The sequence below is a fragment of the Camponotus vicinus genome, unplaced genomic scaffold (genome assembly GCF_025532165.1).
Source record: "Camponotus vicinus isolate PSW18456_S1 unplaced genomic scaffold, iyCamVici1.0 SCAF_1, whole genome shotgun sequence".
Classification (NCBI taxonomy): domain Eukaryota; kingdom Metazoa; phylum Arthropoda; class Insecta; order Hymenoptera; family Formicidae; genus Camponotus; species Camponotus vicinus.
This window is the reverse complement of record NW_028141945.1, coordinates 36,801,307-36,807,835: the sequence shown is the minus strand read 5'-3', so window position 1 is coordinate 36,807,835 and position 6,529 is coordinate 36,801,307.

The following is a 6,529-nucleotide window of genomic DNA, read 5'->3' as shown; positions in this document are numbered from 1 at the left end:
TGTACAATAAATAAAAATTCCTATTTTCCTATCTTGATAACCCCTCGATGAGATGCCGCGAACATAGCACGGTTGGTTGCGCTTTTTGTGCACTTATCGTCGCGTCGCTATCGCGTTGCTGGATATTGCAGCGCATAAATTAAACGTACACTTTAGCTCGTAAGATAGTGGCGGAAATATTAACATAATCCAGCCCAGTAACACAGAGCCCGAACGAAACGGGCAAACATGTTTGTGTAATCTCCTCACAGCAATCTGATTGCGACTAATCAACCTTTTGTCATTTGCGATGCGTTCCGCCTTCTCATTCGATAACTGGATGTTCGTATGATTCGGGAGAACGCATCTGTGCCGGCGCACGTGTCCACCGCGGGTCCAGTGCTTATGGCGGGTTTATACGTAGGTACCCCTATATGAACAAGCGCATATGGGTCACTGCCAGTGACAGGGAAATACTGCTGCTGCTGCTAACTACTGCCTTTTGCTCTAAGTTATAGCACATGGATCCAATGCCACACTGGCTCCGCGTCATAATTTTTCCTCTTCACTCCATTTCAGCTTTGACGAATGAATGCTGCATTGCATATGTGAGGAGTTTTCCAAATTAGTGACAATAACTCAATCCTAATTAACGAACGGAGATTTGCAATAGGATTTACACGAATATGGCCGCATCTTTGAAATTTCGCGTGAATTTTACGATGCAAATGGATCTAGATTTTAAAGCCAACCAAGTTTATTCAAGAAATATTAAAGAGAAGATATTCTCCAATTATTTGTTTTTTAAATTATTTTTTATTACTTAATGTATTCATACTTGTAGGATTATTGCTTAATATTCATATTGTAAAAGAAAAAATAATGATGCTCTTTTATTGAATAAAAATTCCTATCTTGAGTTTGCTGTCACTTTTTCCATTATTCAAGAATTTATTTCATTTCGCGTCTCTCAAGTTTAACAGAGTTCATTTAATTTTCAGAAAACCAAAGAAACGCCGAAAATTTATTCCACAATAATTTAAACTGCTCTTGATTTTTGCAGTCTATACAAAAAATATTAACGTTATTTTTTTTAATTATAAAGAAGAGCAAAACGTTAAACAATTTCAAATAAATGTTGAATTATATCATATATAATATATATCCTATAATTAAATTATATAAATTGCACATACCAGACTTTAATTGTCAATACTAGCAAAGTTTTAATTCTTCATTCGCAATGTATTAAAAATTTAAAATACTTTTCACTTTGTATTTAACAAACCGAAAAACTTAGAATCTCCAACGTCTCAATGATCAACGAGGAGTAAACATTCACTTTAATGTAGGTCGGCGATGACTTCTTCTTCTGATTCACTTATTCGTCCATTTTTCTTTTTTTTATCATCTCTTAACTTTGGCGAAGTCACCGATAACATCCGCATCGATTCGGAAGCCAGGTTTTCTACCTTGCGTCATCTGATCCACTTGACTACAGGGAGTATCCTTTGAATTTAAACTCAGTTGCGAGTTTTGCGTAATGAGGAAAATATGATCAGACTTCTACACGCAGATCGAACATTTCTGCAAGCGTTCAAATTATCGTTATGACGGGAACGTGACGTGAAAGAAAAATACACTCTCTATCTACTGTATATTTTACTCTATCGCGATTACGATAATTTATTTTTGCAATCAAAACTATATGTGCAGTTAAGAGAGGAATGGGAAATATGATATTGATAAACGCATATAAATATATACGTCAATTTATATGGCATAAACTTTTCATTACTGAATTATTTTCTTTTTTTCGTAAGAAACGGCTTTAATTATTTATAAAATATCTCGATAACTGTGTGTATCTCATCGCAAATATTTATTTTATTAAAGAAACATTTAATATAAATTTGTTTATACATGATACATGTAAATTTATAATTACATTCGTTTTTCTCTCGAAAATTTCTTGCGAATCTTTCTCATCTTTTATTTTTTTATTGCCTATTCGTGAGATATCATGAATACATATGTCGGTGGTTTCACGAACAGGCATTTCATTTCGTTGCTACTATTCCGAAGGCATCGCCCCGTGATCGTGTAATGTTTAAAATTTCGAACACGCGCTCCAGATAGTGGATCGAGCGCCAAGTTTTCCGCACGAATGGGACTTATGTGATTCCCCATTCAAGAAATCGTATCCTAATTATACGATATTTTAAAACTGTTCCGTTTAAGACAGGGAACGTGGTAATTTTTGAATCTACTTTCGCCAAGAGCATAATGTATGATATTCTTAAAGGGTCTCACTCAATTTACTTATTCAAGAAATCATAAAACTTATTGTAAGCTCGTACTTATTGTATTCGCGTGAATGTTGGAAGTAAGAAGCAAACAGACTCTAATGAACGGATTACACGCAAGAGAGAATTGTGAAATGCAACTCGTTCTACGTGCTTGCGTGTTTTCGCAATAGAATCGCAGAATTAGAATTGATAAAATTCATTATGGATTTTAGCAGAAATCTAAGATCTATAGAACTAAATCGGTCACTTATCCATGTGCGTGCATAATTTATTATTAAATTACAGTTATATTTCCTTTCTCTCTGTATATATTTAATTGCAGAAAAAATGTGCTCTATTATTTTGTTATCTATATGAAGTTTAAATGTATGTATAATGTATAATTATAACATACGCTCATAATTCTATTGTAATTTTTTCCGTTGTATTAAAAATTCCATTGTCTTGCATATTATTGAAAAAGTACATCCGACATAGTAATAATTGGTGTAGATGTAATATATAAAAATATATTACGTTATTATATAAAAATAACTATAATACGTATTTATTTTTATGTAAGATGGACATTTTCGACCAATTATTGAGTCTGTTGATATATTAATAGATTCCTAAAGAATTATATATGCTTATAAGAAATATATATGTAATTATGTTGATAAATTTTTATATAAATTTAATTATATATATAATGAATAATTAAATTTTTTAATTTCTAAAATATTTAACATTATGTTCTATTATCATATTTTAATAAAGTATAACTTTAAAACGTTATTATAATATAATGTTAACATTAACTTCTAATTATATTTCATAAAATACAGTTACATAATAAATGAGAAAGCATATATTTCTTGAAAATAATTGATATGTTTATATAGATTATTTTATTATAACAATCTTTTTCAAAAGTTAATTATGAGATATTTTAGTTTTATTTTACATGAAAAATTCTAAAATTTGAAAAAATACATTTGTATAATTAAGGATAAAATATCGAAAAATTTTATAGCTATTATTGTAATGTTGATTAAATTTTGTTAAAATTTTAGCTGATTTAAAGTTGATCACATTAATCAATATATTGATATATGATATTTTAGTACACATTTTACATATATCTAAATTCACTGTGAAATGGTTACTCCATTAGATAAAATTATAATTTATTGTTATAATCAATATTCAATCAATCAGTGTTAACGATCATTAGTATACTGTTATCAAAAAACTTGCATAAACTAATATACAGATAATTTGGCGATTTTGGAATTATAATATAATATCAGATGTTAATTTAATGTACCTTATGTTTGCAGTAGAATTATAAAACGAATGCGTCATATTAAATTTATGATTAATGTTACCGTGAAACATATGTTTGATTTAAAAGTGGTAAAAGAAAAATATACATATATATATAAGTTACTAAATAAGACAGTGTCTTCTTGTCGTCGCTTAAATAATATGCTGAATATGCATGAGTTATTTATAACGCTTGTTTCTTTTGAAAATGGTGTAAATATAACGAGGAAAAGTTAAGAATTTTTGAAATAAAAATGAAACTTTAAATGCGCATATGATGTATGTGTTTGAGAAGATTTAAAAAAAAATTATTATCAGAATAAATAACTTATTTCAAAATATCGACTTAAGCAATCTTTATGCCAGATGGAATGTATTTATATATAATGATTTAATGAGCTTTCGGGTAAAATTATTCAGAAATAAATTCCTCCAAATTATGCTGAATCTCCTATGAATCTTTGAAAAATGATAGATGTAACATGAAAAAATTATGATATTTTTTGGAAACAGAAAGCTAAATCCGGCGAGAAAGGAAGATACTCAAGTACAGTAATTTGTTTGTTGGCCAAACTCCTCTCTAGAAACACAGTCATATGCGCAGGTGCATCGTGTGATGTAAGATTCATTTGAACTATAACACAAACCGAGAGTTTCAGAAATGTTGCATAAAATGGAAGCAACCCTGGATATCATCCTAGAGACTACTTTAAATGGGATTATGTTCTAGCTTAGCAATTAAATATAATTGATATTTTAATTACAAAATTCGCGAATTTTATTATTAAATCTCATATATATATATGTATTAATGTGCATACGCACTAATAAAGCAAAATAAAACTATGCACTCAATAATGTATATTTCGATGAAGCAAGAAAATATGATAAAATATTTCAAATTCTAATATATTTAATATTGCGTACGAAATAGTCATAGAAGAGATATGTTTGAAGTTTTTTACCGTAGATAAAATCTTTCTCTAATGAATTTTTCTCTCTTTCCAGTAAGATAAAATCTTTCTCAGAATTTTTTTTGACTAGTACATATTTGTCTTCTGTTTTTAAACAGGAGAAATCTATTCCGAATATATAATTATGATTTATTTTATTGATATATTTTTTCAATATTTTGAAATAATTATGAATAATTTATTTGTATAAATATGAATTATAGCGATACTAATATACTTTTTTTTTTATTTTTACAAATAGTAGTTTATCATCCTCATGTACCGTTCCTTGTAAATCTGTAACATTGCTACTTGATATAGTTAATTTTTATATTTAATCGCAAATAGCTCTTAATTTGTGATATGTATATAATTCTTTTCAAGAATCTTAATTCTTAAGATTATACATACTTATATACAAATAAATTATAGTACTAAAATATATAGAGTCTTATATAAGGAAAGAAGTGACGTGTATAAAATCATAGTTTTGAACTTTATTTGTGAAATGATAGAAGTAATTTTAAAAATTATCGTAAGGAAAAAACTTTGCATATCCAGAAAAATTTTTAGAAAGAAGATTTCCTCAGGAAAAAGAAAAAATGACAGCTGATTTCTGTCACATTTTGGAAAGTGCACAATATATATACCTTTTTTCCATCTAAGAATAACACATCATATTCTCTTCGTCTTAAATTCTGAAAGACGTGCACTGACTTTTTTCGTCACAAACACCTTTCAAAGTGAACGGCGTTTCTCATCCCACAATGTCTCACCATGAAGAAAACTTACTTAGGGGAAAAATTCCAGATGTAAATTCTTTCTGGAAGGTGTAGAATAATGAAATAGTTCATTATCGTCTAAGTATAAATATATTTAACAATGATACACATATATAAAGTTAAGAGAACAAAAGGAAAAACAATATTTCTTCTTTTAAATATACAGTTTTGTAATAATATCAGATTTGTTGGATCAGAATATAAAAAATTTGTTAAATATATATAAGAAGAAAAATGTATACATCTATAATTGAGTAAAATATATAAAAATAATATAGAATGATTAAACTGATTAAAAATTTCGGTCTTTTTTTTCCAAGTACAAGTATGTTAAGAGAGATAAAATAACACAATGCCTTATTAAAACAATATCGACGTGAAATAGAAAATGTATAAGTAGAATATAAAAATAAAATAATTGGATTAGGGTAAAGAACTTTGATTGTGCAATATTACGGGAAAGGAAAAGGGAAAAAATGAGAAACAAAGAGCAAAGTGTAAAACTTTTTTAATATTTTGATCAAAGCTGTATATACTTTATTAAAATAGGATGCTTGTCATTCATATTACATTTTAAAGTATAATTATAGACATGAATGAATTTTATCAGCGTACACAGGCATATATTAACGTAAATAAAACTTCATTAGTAACTGAGTATAGAGATTTTATGAATATCCATATCTCTCTGTAATGCGCATATATTTTCTTCGTTTCAAGGTATTCTCACGAGACTTTTAATTCTCTATCTACATAAGCGTTTAATAAATTATGTGTTATATACATATATATGGTTCTCCACATATATGTATTATAAATCCCAGTCCTGAATGCAATTAACGGACAATTTGAACAATGATTAAAAAACTTTTTATTCATTGTAATTTGTAAGTAGTTTGATTCAAAGTAGCTGCAGATTATCAATGCGTAATATTTAATAACCCACTCTATAATATATATCATTAAATAATACTTAGGATTAAATTATAGAAAAGTGCAGAAAAATGGGAGCTACGTAGAATGGGAATTTGATAATCTTCCTGGAATGAGAGAAATAAATTGTAAAGCGTTTATGATTTCATCAATGTACATCGAGAGTCGATTACAATTTCCGAGCCCAATTTCTTTTTAGGTCAAAGTGCGTCATATCGGCGAGGGCGCCAGGGCATGTTCATTGCAAGCACGTGGTAGTACAGAG